The 24002-nt window shown below is 45.3% G+C and overlaps 1 non-coding gene across 1 annotated transcript; it reads left to right on the top strand.

The window, feature by feature from the left end:
• The first annotated feature begins 9619 nt into the window (after window positions 1–9619).
• Window positions 9620–9691, top strand: Trnat-cgu (transfer RNA threonine (anticodon CGU)). Its single transcript has one exon. It is a non-coding gene; the product is annotated as a tRNA-Thr (tRNA).
• The last annotated feature ends 14311 nt before the right edge of the window (window positions 9692–24002 follow it).

A 24002-nucleotide genomic window follows, 5' to 3' on the forward strand; every position in this document is an offset into this window, starting at 1 on the left:
AGAAAGGTGTGTGTGTGTGTGTGTGTGTGTGTGTGTGTGTGTGTGTGTGTGTGTGTGTGTGTGTGTGTGTGTGTGTGTTTATCTATTTGATTTATTTGTTTGTCTTCTTGTTGTTAATCTCCTCTACATTTATTTTGCTTTAGTTCACTATTACTCTCTCTCTCTCTCTCTCTCTCTCTCTCTCTCTCTCTCTCTCTCTCTCTCTCTCTCTCTCTCTCTCTCTCTCTCTCTCTCTCTCTCTCTCTCTCTCTCTCTCTCTCTCTCTCTCTCTCTCTCTCTCTCTCTCTCTCTCTCTCTCTCTCTCTCTCTCTCTCTCTCTCTCTCTCTCTCTCTCTCTCTCCTCTTCTGCCTCCCTCTCTCCCTCTTTGCCTCTCTCTCTCTCTCTCTCACTTTGCCTCTCCTCTACCTCTGCGCCTCTCTTCCCTTTCCTTCCCCTAGCTTACTTCATTCCAACGTGGCGATTTTATAAATATACAACTCTCCTTTTCCTTTTGCTCTCTGGTCTTCTCTCCCTCACTTCTCTTCTCTCTCCTTCCTGTAGCTGCTTCTTTCCTACATGGCGGCCACTTCGTGAATGTATAATCTCCCCTCTCACTCTCTTCTCTCTTCTCTTCCTTCCCTCGTTATTTATGTGCTCGCTCCACTCATGAATATATAACTAACTGTCGATACAAGCGATTGACAGGATTTTCTCTTTCTGAGGTCGAGCTATCCGTCACTGAAACAAACCTCCTGGCGAAGTGGTTAGTGCGACAGCCATCAATTGTATATGAGCTTGCAGAGTGAATCAACCGCGTGTTCCCATGTGTTCGTAGGCCTAATGCTTTTGGTCTGTACGGCAAGTTACAGATGGAAAGATGAAGAGGGGAAGAGGCAGAGTATAGATGAACTGTCGAAAGCAGGAATTCTAGTTACTAAGCTCAAGTTATGATGCCTGCTCTTCCATGCTTCCGTGTTTCGTTCATCTCTCTGGTCTTCTCAGCTCAACTCTTCTCTCTTCTCAACGCAACTCAACTCTCTCAACTCTTCTCTCTTAACTCAACTCTTCTCTCTCAACTCAACTCTTCTCTCTCAACTCTTCTCTATTAACTCAACTCTTTTCTCTTCTCAACTCAACTCTCAACTCAACCCTTCTCTCTCAATGCAACTCAACTCTTCTCTCTTCTCAACTTAACTCTTCTCTCTTCTCAACGCAACTCAACTCTTCTCTCTCAACTCTTCTCTCTCAACTCTTCTCTTTCAACTCAACTCTTCTCTCTCAACTCTTCTCTTTCAACTCAATTTTTCTCTCAACTCAACTCAACGCTCAACTCAACTCTTCTCTCTTCTCAACTTAAGTCTTAACTCAACTCTCAACTTAACTCTTCTCTCTCAACTCTTCTCTTTCAACTCAACTCTTCTCTTTCAACTCATTTTTTCTCTCAACTCAACTCAACGCTCAACTCAACTCCTCTCTTCTCAACTCAACTCTCAACTCAACTCAACTCTTTGTTCTTTAGATTAAACCTCTAACCTCTAAAGCAGGCTGCCTCGGTATCGATTAAAAAAAAAAAGTTACTGTTGCCTACTTTCCATGCTTCTGTGTGTGTGTGTGTGTGTGTGTGTGTGTGTGTGTGTGTGTGTGTGTGTTGTTTTTACTCCTTTTTTCACCTCTTCGAATTTTCTCTATTTTTTTCATTTTTATTTCTATTTTTTTTCTTCCCTCAACCGTTCATTTTCCTTTGCCTCTTTTTCCTTCGCTTTCCATCCATTCCATCCTTCAATTTCCGTTTCTCCTCCCTCCTTATTGTTCCTTTCTCTCCTCCGTACCCTCTTCCTCTCCCTTCCTTCCCTTCCCTCCTCCCCTCCTCTCCCCTACCACGCTCCACTATTCCTTCCCCCTCCTCTTCCCTTTCCTCTTCCTCCCTCCCCTTTCTCCCTCTTTCTCCTCTTTCTTAGCATCCCTCCAACGCAACAATCCCCTCCCCCTCCTCCTCCTCCTCCTCCTCCCTCGATCGGCAGCTGATGACGTTTTGGAATTTTCGGGGAACAAATCGTGTTTTTCTCACAGGAATTATGGGAGGAGGAGGAGGAGGAGGAGGAGGAGAAGGAAAAATGGCATACGGAAAGGAAAGGAAAAAAAAGGAAGATAAATGGAGTGAACTTGAATGGCGAAGTAAAAAAGAAAAAAAGAAAAAGAAAAAAAAGAAGGATATTTTGACGAAGAAAATTGGAGAAAGAATAAAAGAAAAAGAAAAAGAAGAAGAAGAAGAAAGGGAAAAATTTCGTGTGTGTGTGTGTGTGTGTACCGAGCGGACCCATAGCACAGTATACCCACCCTCCTCCTCATTCTCCTTCTCCTTCTCCTCCTCCTCCTCCTCCTTATTAAAGCCCTGGTACCGCCCATAAATCAAGGATCACCATCAGGACGCCTCAAAAGGTCCTACGCGGTGGTGGTGGTGGTGGTGATGGTGATGGTGGTGGTGATGGAGGCTATGGGTAAGATGGGTTATGGTGGTGGTGGTGGTTGGTGGTGGTGAGGATGATGGTGGTGAGTGATAGTGATGATGGTGGTGATGACTAAGGCACTGAAGGAATGGTGGTGGTGATGGTGACATGTGATGAAGAAGAACGAGAGAAGGAAGGAAGGAATAGGTGTGTTGTTGTTGTTGTTGGTGGTGGTGGTGGTGGTGGTGGTGGTGATGTTGTTGTTGTTGTTGTTGTTGGTGGTGGTGGTGGTGGTGGTGGTGATGGTGTTGTTGTTGTTGTTGTTGTTGTTGTTGGTGGTGGTGGTGGTGATGGTGTTGTTGTTGTTGTTGTTGGTGTTGTTGTTGTTGTTGGTGGTGGTGGTGGTCGTGTGCTAAAGTATCAAAGAAGTAACGAATTCCATCCAGCAAATCGATCTTTTCCTCTTCGTTCGTTCTCATGAGAGTCGTATTTTAAAACCTTCCGTCGCCCAAGTACACACATTTGACAAGGCGTTCGTAGGAGTTTGGGTCATATCCAGGGGTAGTTTTATGACCCTGGTGGCAGTGTGACCCTTCTTCTTTACCACGAACCTAAGAAAACACACATTTGACAAGGCTTTCGTAGGAGTTTGGGTCATTTCCAGGGGTAGTTTCATGACCCTGGTGGCAGTGTGACCCTTCTTCTGTACCACGAACCTAAGGAACCACGCATTTGGCAAGGCTTTCGTGGGAGTTTGGGTCATATCCAGGGGTAGTTTCATGACCCTGGTGGTAGTGTGACCCTTCTTCTGTACCACGAACCTAAGAAAACACATTTGGCAAGGCTTTCGTGGGAGTTTGGGTCATATCCAGGGGTAGTTTCATGACCCTGGTGGTAGTGTGACCCTTCTTCTGTACCACGAACCTAAGGAACCACACATTTGGCAAGGCTTTCGTGGGAGTTTGGGTCATATCCAGGGGTAGTTTCATGACCCTGGTGGTAGTGTGACCCTTCTTCTTTACCACGAACCTAAGGAACCACACATTTGACAAGGATTTCGTAGGAGTTTGGGTCATATCCAGGGGTAGTTTTGTGTCCCTTGTGGCAGTGTGACCCTTCTTCTGTACTACGAACCTAAGAAAACACACATTTGACAAGGCTTTCGTAGGAGTTTGGGTCATATCCAGGGGTATTTTTATGTCCCTTGTGGCAGTGTGACCCTTCTTCTGTACCACGAACCTAAGGAACCACACATCTGACAAGGATTTCGTAGGAGTTTGGGTCATTTCCAGGAGTAATTTCATGACCCTGGTGGCAGTGTAACCCTTCTACACCACGAACCTATGAAACATATGAAAGAAATTAAAGAGAAAGACAAGAAAATGGAGGTAAAGAAAAAGGAAAATAAACAAAAACAAGAAAGAAAAGAATAAAACAAAAAAGATAAATAAGGAAAATGGCACAGAAAAAAAAGTTAGAAAAGATAAAGATAAAATAACTGGATAATAAGGAAAAAAACACTAATAAAGAGGAAGAAGAGAAGCATAAGAAATAGAGAGAAGGGGAAAAAAAGTTGAATAATAAGAAAGATAAGAAAATAGAGTTAAACAAAATGGAAAACAAACAAACAAACAAACAGGAAAAAACACTGAAATAAGAAGAAAAAAGAAAAAGAAAAGAATAATGATCGGAAAAAAAATAAAGAGAAAAAATAATGGAAACAGGAGAGAGAGAGAGAGAGAGAGACCCCTAAACCTCCCCCCTCCACCCCTCCCCTCCCCCTCACATCTGCCTCTCTAGTCTACACACACACACACACACACGCCTGTCCTCTCGTAAACATGAATCTTAAGTGCCACCATTTACATCAGAAAGGCGCGGCAGCATCATCACCGGGGCCGTCATAATTGGGGGGAGGGGGGGGGAGCAGGAGGAGGAGGAGGAGGAGGAGGAGGATATGGGGATAGAGGAACAGTAGGGGAGGCACAATGGACTGGGTATGATGATGAAGAGGAGGAGGAGGAGGAAGAAGGAGGAGGAGGAGGAGGAGGAGGAAGAAGTAGAATAAAGTGAAGCAAAATGGACTAGGTATGGTGATGAAGAGGGAGGAAGAAGAAGGAGGAGGAGGAGGAGGAGGAGGAGGAGGAGGAGGAGGAGGAGGAAGAACAGTAGGGGAGACAAAATAGACTACATGGAGATGGAGATGAAGAGGGGAGGGGAGCAGAGAAGGAGGAGGAGGAGGAGGAGGAGGAGGAGGAGGAGGAAAGAAGGAAAAAAAGAGACTTCGGAAAAATGTGGAGTAGAGGATAAAAGAGTGGAAGAATAGTTATGCTGGGAGGAAGTGGGAGGGGAAGGGGTTAGAGGAGGGGGAGAGAGGGGAGGGGGTACAGGTAAAACCTCCCCTCACCTGTTAATTAATAGCCAGGTGTCCCCCGTCCCTTAACCACACTCCACCGGCGGCCACATTTTGATTTATCGGGTTCACTTTTGTACAGCTTTTCATTATCGGGAGGGAGGGAAGGGGGGCAGGGAGGGAGGAGGTAATAAGGGAGAGAAAAAGAGGGAGTAAAGATGGTAGTAAGGGAGGGAAAGAGAGGGGAGAGAACGTATAGGGAGGGAAGGAAGGAGGGAAGAAGTGGAATAAGAGAGGAAGACATGGAGAGGGTGAAGAATGTAGGGAGAGAGAGAGAGAGAGAGAGGTGAAGAAAATAATAAGGAAGGGAGAGAGCGAAGAAGATGGTGAAGGAGGGAAAGAAGAAGGGAGAGGATGAAAAAGGCATTGAGGAAGGGAGAGAAGAAGGTGTACGAGTGAGTGAGGGAGGGAGGGAGAGGGCGAAGATGATGAAGGATGGAGAGAAGAGGGGAGAGGATGAAAAAGGCAGTGAGGAAGGGAGGAAGGGAGAGAAGAAGGTATACAAGTGAGGAAGGGAGGGAGGGAGAGGGTGAAGTAGATGGAATGAAGGGAGGGGATGAGGTGGAGGGGGAGAGGGGGTATGATGATGATGGGGTGTGAAGGGGAGGAAGGAGGAAGGGAGAAATTGATGCTTGTCCTACTCTGTCCCATCCTCCCTTCTCCCCTTCCCCCCCTTAATCATCACCCTTAGTCTCCCTTATCTCACCCTTTACTCCCTCAAGGTCGCTAGTCATTCATTTGGTTCAGTTAATTCCTTTTCTATTTTTCCTTTCTTTTTTTTTCTTTTTCTTTTTTTGTATTTTAAGGAATGTTATAAAAGTGCAATGTTTTTTTTGTTGTTTTAAGCTTCAAGCTGTTTTCATGGGTATTGTTTTTTTTTTGTTGTTTATTTATTTGTTTGTTTGTTTGTTTGTTTGTTTGTTTTCATTAATACAATTAGGACGACTTTTTCATCCCATTTCACCATCTGGAAAAAAAAAAATTTGATTATTTCCTACCATTCTTAGAGACCGACAGACACACACACACACACACACACACACACACACACACACACACACACACACACACACACACACACACACAGACAGACGGGCAAACACACATACACACATACAGACAAACAGATAAACAGATAGACAGACAGACGGGCACACACACACACACACACACACACACACACACACACACACACACACACACACACACACACACACACACACACACACACACACACACACACACACACACACACACAGATGAGACAAAATAAACATTCCCAGTGCAATAACGTTCTGCCAAGAGGTCAACGAAGGCTGTTTAGAGGGACGAGGCGGCGGCTGATTATGCTAATGAAGGGGCAGGCGGCAGGTGGGTGTCATTAAGGGGCCAGAACAGGTGTGTGGACAGTGTTGTTGTTGTTGTTGTTGTTGTTGAATGGTGAGGTAAGGTGGGGTTAAGCTTAGTAGTAGTAGTAGTAGTAGTAGTAGTAGTAGTAGTAGTAGTAGTAGTAGTAGTAGTAGTAGTAGTAGTAGTAGTAGTAGTAGTAGTAGTAGTAGTAGTAGTGGTGTTTGTAGTGGTCTTATATAAATCCTCCATTTCCTAACCCAAAGAGTCGTTCAATCCAACATAACCACTTTTTCGTAACCAACCTTTTTGTTTACCTCTCGGACAAGTCTCTTTTTCTCCCTCCTTCACTCCCTTCCTCCCTCGACACACGCGTATTCCTCCCATCCCTCCACCCTCTCCCTCCACACCTGTTTACCCTGACCTTGACCTTGCTCCTCCACTTTGCGTCCTTGATAAAGCCACGCCTTTTATTTACGTGTTATCGGTGGGCGGAAAAGAGGAAGAGGAGGAGGAAGAGGAAGAGGATAACTGCCGAAAAGAAGGAAAGATGAAAGGAAAGGAAAGAATGAAAGGAGAGAAAATAACGGGTAGAAGATGCAATTGAAGAGGATAAGAGGAAGAAGAAGGGTAAGAGTAAAAGAGGAGGAAAAGGAGGAGGAGGAGGAGGAGGAGGAGGAGGAGGACCAATGGAAGAAGTACGAGAAGGAGGAGAAAGTAGAAAAGTAGGAGGATAACGAAATAGAAGATAAGGAAGGAGGAGAAGAAGGAACAGAAGGAGGAGGAGGAAGAAGAGGGCAAGGAGGAGAAAGCAGAAGAGGGTTAAGAACGAAAAAAAAAAAGCTTAAAGGAGTGTATAAAGGAGGAAGAAGGCGAGTCAACAGAAGAAAAAAGATGAAGAAGAAGTAAGGAGAAGAGGAGGAGGAGGAGGAGGAGGAGATGCTGCCGATGCTGTAGGGCGTCGAGGCGGGCGGCGGGGCGAGGTGTTAAATTATAGACATTATGACGAGGAGGACGCGAAGGTAAGGAGGGGAATAAGGTAAGGAAGGAGGCAAAGGAAAGGAGAGCAGAGGAAGGGAAGGGAGGGAAGGGTAAAAAGAGTAAGACGAGGCAGGGTATTGGGTAAGGAGGCGAGGGAAGGGAAGGGAAGGGAAGGGAAGAAGTAAGGAAGGGGAGAAGGGGCAAGGGAGAGGAGAAGGAGGGAAGGTAAGGGGTAAGGAAGGGCAGGGGAAGGGAGGAGAAGGAGGGAAGGGAGCGTAGGGGAATTTAGGCATGGGAAGGGAAGGGAAAGGCAAAGGAAGGGGATGTAAAGGAAGGGAAGGGAAGGGGAAGTTAAGCAAGGGAAGGGGAGGTAAGGGAAGGGAAGGGAAGGGGAAGTTAAGCAAGGGAAGGGGAGGTAAGGGAAGGGAAGGGAAGGGGAAGTTAAGCAAGGGAAAGAGGGAAGGATGGGAGGGAAAGGGCAAAAGTAGGGTATGGAATGGGAGAAGCAAGGGAGGAAAGGGAAGGGGAGGGCAGGGAAGACTCAGGACCCCGCCGCACCGCACGCCAAGTCCGTCTGTCTGTCTGTCCTGCGGCGTCTGTGTTCATGGGGGAAGGGCTGAGGGAAGGGTGCAGGAAGGGGGTTATGAAGTGAAAGGAACAGATAGCAAGGGAGATTTACGACACATAAGGGAGGAATATGCAAATAGTAGTCATCCTCAAGCTATATTTTACATTAGTCAAACCTCTTCTCGATTATGCAGTTCGGTTCTAGTTCCCTTACTACAAAACGGACATCAAGGCGTTAGACTCTGCGCAGAGGAGGATGACTTAAGATGATTCACGGGTAGGAAGCGTGTCATATCAAGATAGACTCACATTTAAATTTTCATTGTCTTAAAGGCGAAGGGTGCGAGGAGACTTGGTCGATGTTTATAAATGGATGAAGGGGTTTAATAAGCGTGCAGTTGATAAGGTTTTGGTGGTAAGAGAGAGCCGGGTGGGGCATGTAGCAATGGGTTTGAGCTGGATAAATTCAGATTCAACAAAGACATAGGCAAGAAAGATTTACCAACAGAATGGTGGATGAGTGTAACAGGCTTGGCAGTCATGTGGTGAGTGCCAATTCTAACAGAGTGGTTGATGAGTGTAACAGGCTTGGCAGTCATGTGGTGAGTGCCAATTCTAACAGTGTGGTGGATGAGTGTAACAGGCTTGGCAGTCATGTGGTGAGTGCCAATTCTAGCAGAGTGGTTGATGAGTGTAACAGGCTTGGCAGTCATGTGGTGAGTGCCAATTCTAGCAGAGTGGTGGATGAGTGTAACAGGAGGAGCAGAAGGAGGCAGAAAAAAGACTAACTAGAAGAAGAAGAAAGGGAAGAAGAGGAAGAAGATAAGATGGAGGCGATGAGGGTGGTGATGGGGAGGACGGAAAGGGGTGATAGTGATGGGGGTGATGGTGATGAGGTGAAGGGGAGGTGGGGAGAGAGGGGGAGACGTGACAGGAAGGGGTGAAGGGGGAGAGGGGTAAGATGGGCTGTAAAGAGGAGGAGGAGGAGGAGGAGGAGGAGCAAAAAGTGGAAGGAAAAGAAAGAGGATTAAAAAAAGGATTACAAGAACATAAAGTGACCTTGAACGTGCATAGAAATAAAAGGAGGAGGAGGAGGAGGAAGAGGAGGAGGAGACAAAGAACGAGAAAGAGGAGTAGAAGTAGTTAAAGAAGACGAAAGAAAAAAAAGAAAAGCAGGAGGAGGAAGAATCAGCAGAGGAGGAAGAGACGGAGAATAGAGAAGAGGAAGAGGAATAGAAAGAATAAATAGGGAGAATAGAGGAAAAAGCACAAGAAAAGGAAAAAAGGGAGAAATAAGAGGGAAAGGAGGAGGAGGAGGAGGAGGAGGAGGAGGTTATAGTAATCGCCTTAGCTACATAAATTATTCTCCTCAAGCCTGTCTGTCTGTCGCTACTACTACTACTACTACTACTACTACTACTACTACTACTACTACTACTACTACTACTACTTTTCTTCCTCCTTTTCTTGTCCTCATGTTTTTCCTCTTTCTTCTCCGTTTTGCCTCCTCCTCTCTTCTCTGATCTTATTTTTTGCTCCTTCATGAGTTATCTCCTCCTCCTCCTCCTCCTCCTATTTCTCCCTTTTCTTCTTCTTTCTACTTCTTCTACTTCTCCTCTAACTCTTCTCTCTCCTTCTCCTTCTCCCCCTCCTCCTCCTCCTCCATTTTGCTGTCCTCATCTTCCACCTTTGATTATATAGTTAGTGTAGCTTGTTCTGCTGTTGTTTGTTCTTCCTTTGTGTTTCTTTGTGTTCCTCCTCCTTCTCCTCCTCCTCCTACTCCTCCTCCTTTCCCCCGTTCCATGCCGATAACAACAGAATCAGCTGGCGTGTGCGGGGTGAGTCATTCCCTTCGTTATCACCCCGCCCCGCCTACCCCCCACGGCCTCCTTAGCTCAGTGGTAGAGCACTGGTCTCGTAAACCAGGGGTCGTGAGTTCAAACCTCACAGGGGGCAAGTATGTCTAACCCTTTTTTTTCATTAGGTTTGTTGCTTTGAGTGATCGTCTATTAACAAAAGGAAAGATTGGAGTGACTTAGGGAGGTGATTGTGTGTTTATTAGGTTTGTTTCTCTGTGTGATCGTGTATTAACAAAAGGAGAGATTGGAGGAGTGACTTGGGGAGGTGATGGTGTGTTTAGTTATTTTTGAAGGACTGGGAAAAAAAGAATGGGAAGTTAAAAAGATAGAGAGAAAATGAAAGTCTGGTGGAGTGTTTTGCATGCTTAGTCGCTGCGTGCAAAGAAAAGAAATAAGAAAATAAAAGAAATAAAAACTAATATAGAAGATTGAAAGAAAGAGAAAACGAAGTAAATGAAAGAAAAAATGAAGGAAAGTGAATGAAGGAAAGAAGGGAGAGAGGAAGGTTAAAATTTATGAAGAAAGGAAGAAAGGAAGGAAAAATATAATGGAGGTAAGGAGTGAATGAAGATAGTACAGAAAGAAGGAAGGAAGGAGAGATGAAAGAAACGAAGGAAGGAAGGAAGGAGAGAAGAAAGAAACGAGGGAAGGAAGGAAAAAGATAATGATGGAAAAGGGAATGGAGGAGGAAAGGAAGGAAGGAAGGAGAGAAGAAAGAAACGAAGGAAGGAAGGAAAAAATAATGATGAAAGAAGGAATGGAGAAGGAAAGGAAGGAAGGAAGAAAAAGCTATCTGGCCACTCTCCTCCAGAAATTGACCTCTCTTTCGGCCACCTCTCTGGATTCTTTTTGGGAGCAGCGAGTAGCGGGCACATACACACACACACACACACACACACACACACACACACACACACACACACACACACACACACACACACTCCCCCACGCCCCCCCCACACAAAACAATCCCCCTCGCCCCCCCACAACCCACCCCCACACACAACCCTCCACAACCCCCAAAAACTTCCCCCCACCCACCCACACGACCCCCTCCCTCCCTCCCCTCCCCCCCACACACCCATCTCATACCTCTCTCCCCAGAAGTCCCCGAAGTCAGGTATTCCATCGGCAGGTTCTAATTACAGCCCACCTGGACATTAATCATAGGTGCATGAATTAACTTGATATATATAAGGAACTTTGCGTCAATATAAATCACTCCTGCGTATTCTTTATATAAACCAGGGAGAGAGAGAGAGACCTGATCCTTCATTGTTTTCCTGATTGTGAAAGAAAAAGATTCCTATTTATGTTCGTTCGTTTGTTTGTTTGTTTGTTTGTTTGTTTGTTTGTTTGTTTGTGTGTGCGTGTGTGTGTGTGTGTGTGTGTGTGTGTGTGTTGATGAAATAAGTTACTATCGGAAAAATATATTGATAAAACTCTCTCTCTCTCTCTCTCTCTCTCTCTCTCTCTCTCTCTCTCTCTCTCTCTCTCTCTCTCTCTCTCTCTCTCTTCTCTCTTCTTCTCATTCGTCTTCCATTCTTCTTTATTACTCATCTATATCTCTCCTTCATCTTTCCTCCCTTTCTTCTTCTTCTTTCTTCATTCTTCTTCTTCTTCTCTTCCTCATTCTTCCTCACATTCATCTCCACTCATATCTCATCCTTCTTCTTTCCCTTCATCTTTTTTCCTCCTTTTATTTTATTTCCCATTTCCCTCCATCTTCATAATTTATCCATCCCTTCGTCCCTCCCATCCATAGATCCGTCTCTTCTCACTCTTCTTCCCTTCTTCTTCTTCCCATTCTTCTCTTTACATTCCTCTCCACTCGTATCTCATCCTCCTCCACCTCTTCCCTCATCCTCTTCTTTATCCCTTCCTCACACCATTCATCCCTAACGTTCACGGGTCCCTTCCGCGCCCATAAGAGTAAGGGAGGTCTCAATGGGAAGGTGATGGGGGGGAGCTGGGAGGGGTGACTTAACTAACTTACCTGAGCCTGTGTCACACCTTTAGCCAGTCCCCTGTCACCTATATATATACGCTGTCGCAACACACACACACACACACACACACACACACACACACAAACACACACACACATGGCATCAGTGTCGCAAGATGGCATTTCCTGATGGGAGGAGTTGAGTGAGTGAAGAGGAGAAGGAGGAGGAGGAAGAGGAGGAGGAGGAGGAGGAGGAGGATATTACGTAAACACAAATACCGTTGAAATGGAACCGATAATCGTATAAGGTCCGTGTGTGTGTGTGTGTGTGTGTGTGTGTGTGTGTGTGTGTGACGGGAACATAACAGGTGCTGGGGCCGTCACTCTCCTCGTTACTCCCCTTTAAGCCACGTGTAATCGGATCAGTGAAGTATAGACGAAACAAAAAGAGTATAAACGCGACGTAAGCGAACACCCAACAAATGAGCATCGCTATAATGTTACGCCGCGAACGTCAGTCACCGAAAGAGGAAAAGAAGAGGACACGTTTCAAACCCGGATGCAGCAAGTGTGTTCCCTGTATTTGTTTTTTCTTTACAGCAACGGAGGCACCTCAGATAATGGCAAGAAACATGTGTCCCGCCGAGAGAGAGAGAGAGAGAGAGAGGGCAAGACAGGAGGCAGAAGAGTCACGTATCAAAAAATAAAATAAAATGCGAGAGAAAGAAAAAAAAAGCTATTGTAACCCTGTATGAAACAAGAACATGTGCCGAGCGGGACAGAATTAGAGAGGAGAGCAAGGCAGAACGCGGGAGTCAAGCATCAAAAAAAGAATAAAATGGGAGAGAAAGAAAAAAAAACCAGCCGGATTCAATAACACAACCACCCCCTGCACATGCCCAGGACTACCGTTTATTAGAAGGGGAGAGGAAGACAGAACGCGGAAGACTCAGGCATCAAAAAGAGAACAATATGAAAGAAAGACAAGAAACTGTATTGTAACCCCGTAGGAAACAAGAACAAGTGCCGAGCCGGACAGAATGACAACACCCCAACCCCTTCACGTACCCAGGGCTGCCGTGTATTAGAAGGGGAGAAGAAGACACAGCGCAGGGGAGTCAAGTATCGCTGCTAATTTGCCGGAGCCACGCGGAGCAGTAACGCGAGAGGCAGCCACGCGCGCTGACAAAGGCAAGAGAATGAGATGACAATGGTAGCGAGGCGGCGGGTGATTGAGAGTGATTGAGTGATGGATGGCGGCAGCAGGATGGCGACGAAGGGCGTTTGGTGGTGGGTCAAGTGGTGGTGATGGTGGTGGTGGTGATGATGGTGATGGTGGTGGTGGTGGTGGTGGTGATGGTGGTGTCTTGTCCATCTGGTGGGAGGAACCTGTAACCTGACACACACACACACACACACACACACACACACAAACACACGAGCGAGGGATTGACAGATACACAGACAGACAGGGAGACAGACGGACGGTGTGTGTGTGTGTGTGTGTGTGTGTGTGGAGATAACAGGGGTCTGGCATGTTTGTGTGGGCCTAATGAACGGAGAGAGAGAGAGAGAGAGAGAGAGAGAGAGAGAGAGAGAGTATTTGTATCTGTAAGTCATCCTTCTCTCCTATCATCTATTCCCCTCTTCATCAACTCTCCTCCATTCCCCTCTCCATCACTTCCCCATTCCTCTTCCTCTTCCTTCTTCACTACAAACTTCTCTGAACCTTTCACTTCCCTCTTCTTTTTTTCACATTTCCCTATTTCCCTATCATCCATTCCTCCCATTTCTTCTTCACATTCCCCACCAGCCCCTTATCATTCCCTCCCCTCTTCTTCTTTTTCTTCATCGTATACTCCCCTCTTCTAACCATCTTCATTCCCCTTTTTAATTCACTTCACTTCCCTCTTCTTTTTCACACGTCGATTTCCTCTTCATCCTCTCCTTCCCTTTTTCGTAACATTCCCCATCCTCTTCTCCATCATTCTCCACATCTCATACCCCTTATTTCTAACCTCCCCCCCCATTTCCCTCACTATACAGTCCCTTCTTAAGCAACTATAATTAAGTGAGAGTGACAAATTCCTTAACCTAAGTTCCCCTTTTCATACATTCTCCTCTTTAAAGCAAGTAAGGCAAGAGAGAGGCTTTTCCTATATCTTAAATCATTAACTCCAAATATATGACTGAAAACTACATGACTGACAAATCGTAAAAGTGAAAACAGTAAATATGATAATGAATAGAAAAACGTTGGTGATATTGGCTTACCTGGGGAGGAAGAAGGGGAGGAAGGTGGGTGGGAAGGGTAGAGATAAGGTAAGGTCAGGTAAGGAGAGACCACGAGGAAGGCTTAGGTTGCGTTAAGTCTTGCAGCATCACTGGGGCGGATTTAGTGGTCGTGGAGATGGTGGTGGTGGTGGTGGGGAGGGGGAGGGGAGGGTAATGCTGGTGGTGGTGGTGGTGATGGTGATGGCATTTCCGTGTCACCTAAGAAGGAAGAAAAGAGTGTCTGTCTGTCTGTGTGTGTGTGTGTGTGTGTGTGTGTGTGTGTGTGTGTGTGTGTGTGTGCTATATTCGGCCCAATAGCTCCGTAGGCCTTCATAATGGGGCCTGCTAGTCGTTCCCAGCTCGTTAATGGCGCAGGCACTCTCTCTCTCTCTCTCTCTCTCTCTCTCTCTCTCTCTCTCTCTCTCTCTCTCTCTCTCTCTCTCTCTCTCTCTCTCTCTCTCTCTCTCTCTCTCTCTCTCTCTCTCTCTCTCTCTCTCTCTCTCTCTCTCTCTCTCTCTCTCTCTCTCTCTCTATTTACTCTTTATCACGGTTGGTTTCTGTTCCTTTTTATCTCCATCATTCCTCCTCCTTTTTATCCCTCTAAGAGAAAGGGAGGAGGAGGAGGAGGAGGAGGAGGAGGAGGAATAGTATCACTGAACACCTTCAGGGCGTGGGAAGGACAGAGAGAGAGAGAGAGAGAGAGAGAGTAATAATAATAATAATAATAATAATAATAATAATAATAAGTTTATTTCCACCAGAAGTGGTTATTCTTACATCCAAATACATAAAAAGTACATAGGTTATTGCAATGAGATAATTAGTTATTCATGAGTTGTTTCAGTTTCGATTAAGTAAGAACTCTTTCAGAATATATTTGAATTTATGCAAGGTGTGGGCAGTGCTTATATGTGTTGGCAGGGAGTTCCAAAATTTAGACCCGTGTACAGAAAGTTGTCTGGCTCCTGTGTCTGTGTGTGTTCTTGGTACATACAGATTACCCTGCTGGCGTGTTGTGCTGTTGGTGATGCTGTTTACAGAGGGGAGAGGCATTAGATATTCAGGGTATTGACCGTGTAGATGTTTGTATATATTCACTGCTGTGTCAAAAGTTATTTGTTGTGAAACATTGAGCCAATTGAGTTCCTTAATTATCGGAGTTACATGATCATATTTCTGGTCCTTCCCTTCTACGATTTTGGCAGCGAAGTTCTGTAGTTTCTGTACTTTAGCTAGCAGCGTATTGTTAGTTGTCCACAATAGTATACTTACTACTAGTGACTCTACCATAAGCTGCCTTGTGGGTTTATCAAAACATTGTTTTATTCTATTTACATACATAAGTGTACCTAGGATTTTCTTACTGATTTCGGTTATATGGTGATCAAACACTAAATATTGGTCTATATACAATCCTAAATTCTTTACATTGTTTGAGGGTTCGATCTTACTATCCTGGAAGAGGATGGTTGTGTTATCAGGTATTCTTGATATTAGTTGTCTGCTTCCTATAAATATACATTGGGTTTTCTGGGTGTTTAACATTAGACCATTTTTATTAAAGTACACCATGGCTTTGCTTAGGGTGGTTTCAACTTTTTTCACTAGTAGATTTATATCCTTCAGTGGCCCACTATGGAGAAACTGTGTGTCGTCTGCATATTGTATCAGTGTGCAGTCGTCGAAGTATTCATGCATATCGTTTACATAGAGTGTAAATAATATAGGCCCTAAAATGGAGCCTTGTGGAACGCCATATTGTAGGTTTGCCTTTGTGGAGAGATGGTTTTGTAGGCGTACTGTCTGTGTTCTGTTCGATAAGTAGTCTTTGAACCAAAATGTGTCTACTTTAACATTTGAGAGTTTGTGGAGGAGAATCTTATGGCTAACGCTATCAAATGCTTTTGATAGGTCACAAAGTGTAAGCAGCGATAATTGCTTGGTGTCCATATTGTCGTATAGTTTATCGGTGACGGCCGTGAGCGGAGTGCTGGTTGAGAGGTGGGGGCGAAAGCCATGCTGAGTGCCGGACAAGAGAGAGAGAGAGAGAGATTTGACCACTATAGGTGAAGCGTGACTGACATCTCTCTCTCTCTCTCTCTCTCTCTCTTCATTAGTTCCTTCTTTTTTCGTTCTTCTTTCATTTCTTTCCCTTCTTTCTTTCTTTTTCTTTTTGTATATCTTTTTTTTTCTTTTTTTCTTTTCTTTTTTCTCTCTTCCATTCCTTCCTCTTTTCTTTCTTTCTATATATTTTTTCTCTCCTTATGGCCGTTGCGTAAGTCAGGTGTCGTGTGTGTGTGTGTGTGTGTGTGTGTGTGTGTGTGTGTGTGTGTGTGTGTGTGTGTGTGTGTGTGTGTGTGTGTGTGTGTGTGTTCCGGCACTTTCTTCTATTCCCTATTCCTCCCTTTCTTCCTCCATCCCTTCCCTTCCCTTTCTATCCCTCCGTCCTTTTTCTCCCTCCCTCCTCCCCACCCATTACCCTCCCATCTACCTCCTCCCTATCCTCTCTCTCTGTCCTCTTTCTCTCTATCTCTTTCTTTCCCACTTTCTCCTCTCATTCTCTCCCCCTCCCTCCCTCCCTCCCCTCCCTTCATTCTCTTTGTCCTTTCTCTCTCCTTTTCCTCCCCCTTTCCTCCTCCTCCCCTTCCCTCCCTTTCTTTCTATCCTCCCTCTTACCCTTTGTCCCTCTTATGGCATAGGGAGGGAAAGGGGGAAGGGAGGAGGAGGAGGAGGAGGAGGAGGTAACATGCATTGACTGACACCCTAATTGCTATGAAGAGAGAGAGAGAGAGAGAGAGAGAGAGAGACAGAGAGAGAGAGAGAGAGAGAGAGAGAGAGAAACCTTTCAATTATGTTCTTTCTTATTCTTTTTTTTTTTTTTTTTTTTGCTTCCTGGAGGTTAAGAGTGAAAAGGACAATGCTCAAGTCTCCTCCTCCTCCTCCTCCTCCTCCTCCTCCTCCTCCTCGTGACTTGCTTCTTCCTATCTCTTTCTTGGTGGTCACTCGAGTCTTCCTTTTGTCCGCGTCCACTACTGTGTTTCTCTCTCTCTCTCTCTCTCTCTCTCTCTCTCTCTCTCTCTCTCTCTCTCAATTTCGTTTTTTTACGTTTTTTCATCTTTTTTTTGTTCGTTTCTTTTCTCTCCGTTTTTTTTTCTTTTTCTTTTTCTTTTTCTAACTTACTTTTTACTTTCTATTTTCTTTGTTATTTTCTCTTCACGTTTTTCTTTTCTTTGTTTTCATTCTTTTTCCTGTAGCTTTCTAATTCTTTTTTTTATCTAACTATTTCCATCCCCATTATTATTATCATTCTCTCTCTCTCTCTCTCTCTCTCTCTCTCTCTCTCTCTCTCTCTCTCTCTCTCTCTCTCTCTCTCTCTAATGAGATAATTGCCGCCATAATCCCTCGGAAGCGGCGGTTTTATAGTTTAATTAGCGTTTGGGAGAGGAGGAGGAGGAGGAGGAGGAGGAGGAGGAGGAGGAGGAACGTTGGAGGGACATGAGAGAAAGGAGGTTAGGAATAAATGATGGGAATAGGAAGGGAGGAATGAAGGAAGGAGGGGGAGGAGAAAGAAGGGGAAGAAAAATAGGAGGAGGAGGAGGGGGAGGAAGATGGAGGGAGAATAGAGAAAGGAGGAGGATGGGAGGAATGAAAGGAGGAGGGAGGGAGAAAGAATGGATGGAAGAAGGGAAATTACTAAAAGAAAGGAATTGAAGGTAGACGAAGATAGGATAAAGTGATTGGAAGTGGATAAGTGGAATGAAAGGAGGAGGTGGAGAGGAGGGGTGGAAAAGAGTAAAACAAAAAGAAGAGAATGGGAGGTAGAAGAGTGGAGGTCTAGGTGGAGAAAAGGTCACAGGGCGAAGGTGGAGGAGGAGGAGGAGGAGAGGAAAATTAAATATAGAAAGAAAAGTTAAGATGCAGAGGATGTATAAGGGAACGCGAGTGGTAGGAGAGAGGAAAGGGAAAAAAACGTTGAGATAGAAAAGAAGGGAAAGAAAACGTTGAAACAAAAGAAAAAGAAAAGAAAGAGGAAGGGAGAGAGAACGTTGAAACAGAAGAAAAAAAGAAAGGAGGAAAGAAAAGAGAGGGTTGAAAAAGAAGGAAATGGAAAAGAAACGTTGAGATAGAAAAGAAGGGAAAGAGAACGTTGAAACAGAAGAAAAAAAAGAAAAGAGGAAAGAAAAGAGAGGGTTGAAAAAGAAGGAAATGGAAAAGAAACGTTGAGACAGAAAAGAAGGGAAAGAAAACGTTGAAACAGAAGAAAAATAAAAGAAAGAGGAAAGGAGAGAACGTTGAAACAGAAGAAAAAAAAGAAAAGGAAAGGAAAGAGAGGGTTGAAAAAGAAGGAAATGGAAAAGAAACGTTGAGATAGAAAAGAAGGGAAAGAAAACGTTGAAACAAAAGAAAAATAAAAGAAAGAGGAAAGGAGAGAGAACGTTGAAACAGAAGAAAAAAAGAAAGGAGGAAAGAAAAGAGAGGGTTGAAAAAGAAGGAAATGAAAAAGAAACGTTGAGATAGAAAAGAAGGGAAAGAGAACGTTGAAACAGAAGAAAAAAGAAAAGAAAGAGGAAAGAAAAGAGAGCATTGAAAAAGAAGGAAAGGAAAAAGGGAAACGCGAGATAGAAAGGAAGAAAAGGAGAACATAAAATCAGAGAGAAGGAAAAAGGAAGAAAAAAAAATAATTCGAAACTAAAGTAAAGAAAAACAAGCAAGCTTGAAACAGGAAAGCAGAAGAAAAAAAAAAAATACCAACACAGAAGAGAATAGAAAAGAAAACTTAATATGGAAAGAAATGAAAAGAGAAAGTCACAACAGATGCCAAGTGGACGAACCTGAATACTAGAAAGTGTATCGTGAGACCTGTAAGTGGAAGGGGCGAGGAATGAGCAGAATGAGAAGGGCTTATTGTGGAGGCAGGATGAAGGGAGGGAGAGAATGTGGGGAGGAATGAAGGAACGGTAGTGGATGACAGTGGATGACGGGGGGGGGTGGGGGGGGGGGGAGTAGGTGTGTGTGTGTGTGTGTGTGTGTGTGTGTGTGTGTGTGTGTGTGTGTGTGGAGGGCGGCTCCCACGTGACTTAGCACCGACTTAATTAACCTGATTACCTGAGCTATGTTAAGTGGTCAACGACTCTCGCTCTCTGTCTTTCTCTCTCTCTCTCTACCTGTCTGTCTATCTATCTATCTATCCACCAATGGCTCTCTCTCGCTCTCTGTCTTTCTCTCCCTACCTGTCTGTCTATCTATCTATCTATCTATATCTCTCCACCAGTGGCTCTCTCTCTCTCTCTATCTTTCTCTCTCTACCTGTCTGTCTGTCTATCTATATCTATCCACCAATGGCTCTCTCTCTCTATCTGTATGTATCTGTCTGTTTATCTGTCTATCCATATCTATCAACGGCTCATTATTTGTCTATCTGTCTATTTATCTATCTATATCTATCCATCAATGATTCTTCCTATCTTTATCTCTGGCTAATTATTTGTCTGTCTATATCCATCAACGGTTCTGTCTATCTGCCTGTCTATCTGTATCTATCCATCTCTATCTATTTATCTATCTATATATCTATCCATCAGTGATTCTCCCTATCTTTATCTCTGTCTAATTATCTGTCTGTCTATATCCATCAACGGTTCTGTCTATCTGCCTGTCTATCTGTATCTGTCTATCTCTATTTGTCTATCTATCTATCTCTTTTCTTCCCTATCACTCACTCGCTCTCTCTATCTATCTCTTTCTTTCTATCTCCCTCCCTCCCTCCCCCCCATTCTCGCCCTGGGTGTCTGAAGGGAGAGTTATCGGGGCAGTTTTCAATCGCCGCCCTTCAATTAAGAGCACCGTGTTACCTTTATTAGCCCGGCACACCTGTTGAGGCCGCTCCCTTAATTACCTAAGTCTCCACCAGCGTCCCTTCCCCAGGTAAGTTGTCTGTCCCCCCGCCCCCCCCCCCCCCCGCCCCTTCCCTTCATCCTGTTGTTCCCTGGTGCACTTGTAATCTTGTCTGCTATCCCTGTAACCTGGTATGCTTGTTAAACTATGGTCTTATTGATGACTATTGCAAGTGACGCTAGTATATTCGGAGAAGCGGTGGGTGAGTGGTTAGCGTGTGGGTCAGTGTATAGAAGGACCTACCACTACCACCACCACCGCCACCACAGCTGTCACTTGTGTTCGTGGAGTTCTGTCTCTCTCAGTTCATCCTCCCCCTCCACCTCCTCCTCCCTTCCTTTTCTTCTCCCTCTTTCTTCCCCTATCTAACCCTCCTCCCCTTATGTTGTGTCACCCTCCCCTTCCCTTGTCCTCCCCCCTTCCTTTCCTTCTCCCTCTTTCTTCCCCTCCCTAACCCTCCTCCCTTTATATTGTGTGTCTTTCAACCTGTCCTGCCAAACCAACTAAAGGAAGGGAGAGATTTAGTGTGTATGTGTGTGTGTGTGTGTGTGTGTGTGTGTGTGTGTGTGCTGTCCTGATGACCGCCTCTCATCTCGGACTTTTGGCGAAACTAAAGAGAATCAAATGGACCTCTTAGGAGCAACATGAGCCAAGCAAAACGGCGCTACTATAAAACACTTGCCTGCGCCACCAAACGAAAATCGGACCCCCATCAAGAAAACCTTCCTTGCGCTATAGGCCGAACATAAAAAAAGACAGATATATTTAGACAACAAATTGATATATTGTGACACGGAGAAATCAGTTTATTCAGACAGAGACAAAGACGAGACGGGATATGCTAGACTGTGGGTTCATCTCTTCCTTTACTTATTGAAGAAGGTGTGCTGTCTGGGGGGGTGAAGTGGTGGCCAGGTCTATTCAGGAGCAGTAAATAGCGGGCTTTTTATTTTTATTTTTCTTTATGCTCTTGAACAGTCTCCTTAGCTATAAAAAAAAGAAAGTGTGTGGCTGAAGTGATTTTAATAGGCCTAAGAACATGATCTCACCTCTCCCTTCACGTCACCATCATCCACACTGTCACACTATCAGCCTCCACATCCCCCTCTTCTTCGTCTTCCTTTTCTTTCCTCCCTCTTGCATCATTATCCCTTCCTCCTTCTCTTCCTCCTCCTTGTTCATGCTTCTTTTTTTCCTTCTCCACCATCAACATCACAACCACCACCACCATCACCATCACCACCACCATCATCACCATCATCACCACCACCACTACCACCATCATCACTATCACCACTATCACCACCACCACCACCACCACCACCACTACTACTACTACCACCACCACCACCCACCCACCCTCCCCCCATCTCTTACCTGTCTCTCTCACCTCCCTCTCCCCTCCCCCTCCCCCCCCAATAAGGCCTCATTTTAAAGTCCCCCCAAAATAACCTTCGCGTCTCCTGCGGTCAGAAAACTTGAAAAAAAGGGAAAGAAAAATGGAACATAGACAACCTCTTCTCACCTGACCGCAGACCCCCCCTCTCCCTACCCCCCCTTACCCCCCTTTCTCTCTCTCTCTCTCTCTCTCTCTCTCTCTCTCTCTCTCTCTCTCTCTCTCTCTCTCTCTCTCTCTCTCTCTCTCTCTCTCTCTCTCTCTCTCTCTCTCTCTCAAGATGGATGGGTCACGTGTTCTCCTCCAAACCAACTCAATTAGCGTTTGGAAGTTGACAAATGGAGGAGGAGGAGGAGGAAGAGGAGGAAGAGGAGAGGAGGAAGAGAGAGGAGAGGAAGATAAGGAAAATGAGAAGAGAGAGAAAGAGAGGAATAGAGAGAAGAGAAGAGAGAAGAGAGAAATGAGAGAGATATGGAAGGAGTGAAAAGGGGAAAGAATATGTGAAAAAATGGAAGAGGAGGAGATAGAAGGGTGGAAAGAGAGGAAGAGAGAGAAGAGAAGAGAGAAGAGAGAAATGAGAGAGATATGGAAGGAGTGAAAAGGGGAAAGAATATGTGAAAAATGGAGGAGGAGAGAGAGAGGGGAGGGAGAGAGGAAGAAGGAAAGGGAAAGAAGTGGAAATAAAACAGACAGATAAGGTGACAAGAGACAGATAAGATGATAAGAACGATAGGCGAAAGGGGAAGGACAACGGCTATGATAAAAAGGATATGGAAAAGGAATGTGATAAAAACGGAATATGAAGAGAAGCTTAAAAATATATATGAGCGATAAACAGGAAAGAAAGAAAAAAACTGAAACAAAAGGAACAAGAGAAGATGGCGCCACTATAAACACTTGTCTGCGCCATGACGGGCTGGGGCCGAATACCATCCAGGCCCCTCAAGCAAGCCTACCGGGGCAATAGGCAGAGACGTAAAAAAAAGAATTAAATAAAGGTGAAGAAACAAAGAAAAAAATAATAAGATAGAGAAGATGAAGATAGGAAAAAAATTAAATGAAAATACAGTTTGAAAAGCAAGCCTACCACCACCACCTCCTCCACCACCACCACCTTCACCACCTCCTCCACCACCACCACCACCACCACTACCACCACCACCACCACCACCACAGCGTCCACTTGTTTCTGATGTTCTGTCCCCCCCCCCATCCCCCTCCTCTCCCCCCCCCCTCACCCCCCCGCCCCCCCGTTGTGGTGTGTCCCTTTCAACCTGTCCTGCCAAACCACCCAAAGATTTAGTGTGTGTGTGTGTGTGTGTGTGTGTGTGTGTGTGTGTGTGTTTATTGTAACAGGAGAGGGGATGTGAAGGGTGATATTTATTCTCTCTCTCTCTCTCTCTCTCTCTCTCTCTCTCTCTCTCTCTCTCTCTCTCTCTCTCTCTCTCTCTCTCTCTCTCTCTCTCTCTCTCTTCACTTTTTTCCCTCATTTTTTCCTCTTTCCATCTTCTTTTCCCCTTCTTCCTTTTCCCTCCTTTCCCATACATTTCCTCACCTTTCTGCCTTTTTCTTCCCCTTTTTCTGTCTCCCTCTCTCACCATTTCCATCCCTTTATTTCCTCTTCTTTCCCCTTTGTCTTCCATTCATCAGTTTCTTTCTTCTTTTCTTCATCCTCTTTCCTCTGATTTCTTCCTTCCCTTCTTCCTCCCTTCCTCACCCTTTTCCACCTTACTCCTCCTTTCTCTCCCCATCCCTGCAGTTACTCCCCCCTCCCCTTCCTCTCTATCATTCCATCCCTCTCTCCCCTCCTCTCCCTCTACTATTCCATCCCTCTCTCCCCTTCCCTCTCTCCCCTTCCCTCCCTCTCTCCTCTTCCCTCCCTCTCTCCTCTTCCCTCTCTCTCTCCCCTTCCCTCCCTCTCTCCCCTTCCCTTCCATTCCCTTTTCCACAACACCACCCACGCTCTCTTTCTCCCTCTTCCACCTTTCCCTCCTCCCTCCATCCCTCACTTTCTTCTTCCCCTTCCTCTTCCAAGCCTCTCCTCTCCTCCATACCCCCATGCTTCCACCCCTCTCCTTTTTCCTCCCTCTCCCTCTTCCTCTCATTCTCTCCATCCCTCTCACTCTTCCTTCTTTTCCTCCATCCCATCTCTTCGACTCTCTCTCCCACTCTCGTCCCATCACACCACCCACGCTCTTTCCTTTCCTCCTCTCCCTCCATCATCCTTCTCTCCATCTTCTCTCTCTCTCTCTCTCTCTCTCTCTCTCTCTCTCTCTCTCTCTCTCTCTCTCTCTCTCTCTCTCTCTCTCTCTCTCTCTCTCTCTCTCTCTCTCTCTCTCTCTCACAAGGAAACAGGACACAAGAAAAAAAAAAAGATAAGGGAGGAGGAGAGAAAGAGAGAGAAAGGAAAGACAGAAGATTCCATGGTGAAGAGATGAAGAGGGCGAAGGATGCTTAGGAGGAGATAAGGGAGATAAGGATGCTGTGATGATGGGGGGAAGGGGGAGGGAGAAGGAGGGGGGGAGGGGGATTGTGGGAAGGAAGAGTTTATATAGCGGGTAACCAGGAATTTATTGACGGGGGGGGAGAGAGGGGGGGAGGAGGAGGAAGAGGAGGGAATTTATGATGGAAGTAAAAGAGAAGGAGTTTGAGGAGAAGATGGAGAAAAAGAAAGGAGGAGAAAGGATGAAGGAAAGGAAGGGGAAGAGGGAAGAGAAGCAAAGAAAGGAAGAAAAGACAGGACGAGAGGAGGAAACAAGAAAAGGAAATGGAGGGAGAAAGGATGGAAGAGGAGGGTTGAAAAAGAAGGAAAGTCTGAACGGAAGAAAAACAGAAAGGATGGGAAAAGAGGATCATAGCAAAGAAAAGAAGGGGGTGGAGGGAGAAGAAGAGGAG

The sequence above is a fragment of the Eriocheir sinensis genome, chromosome 51, assembly GCF_024679095.1.
Source record: "Eriocheir sinensis breed Jianghai 21 chromosome 51, ASM2467909v1, whole genome shotgun sequence".
NCBI classification, from domain to species: Eukaryota; Metazoa; Arthropoda; class Malacostraca; order Decapoda; family Varunidae; genus Eriocheir; species Eriocheir sinensis.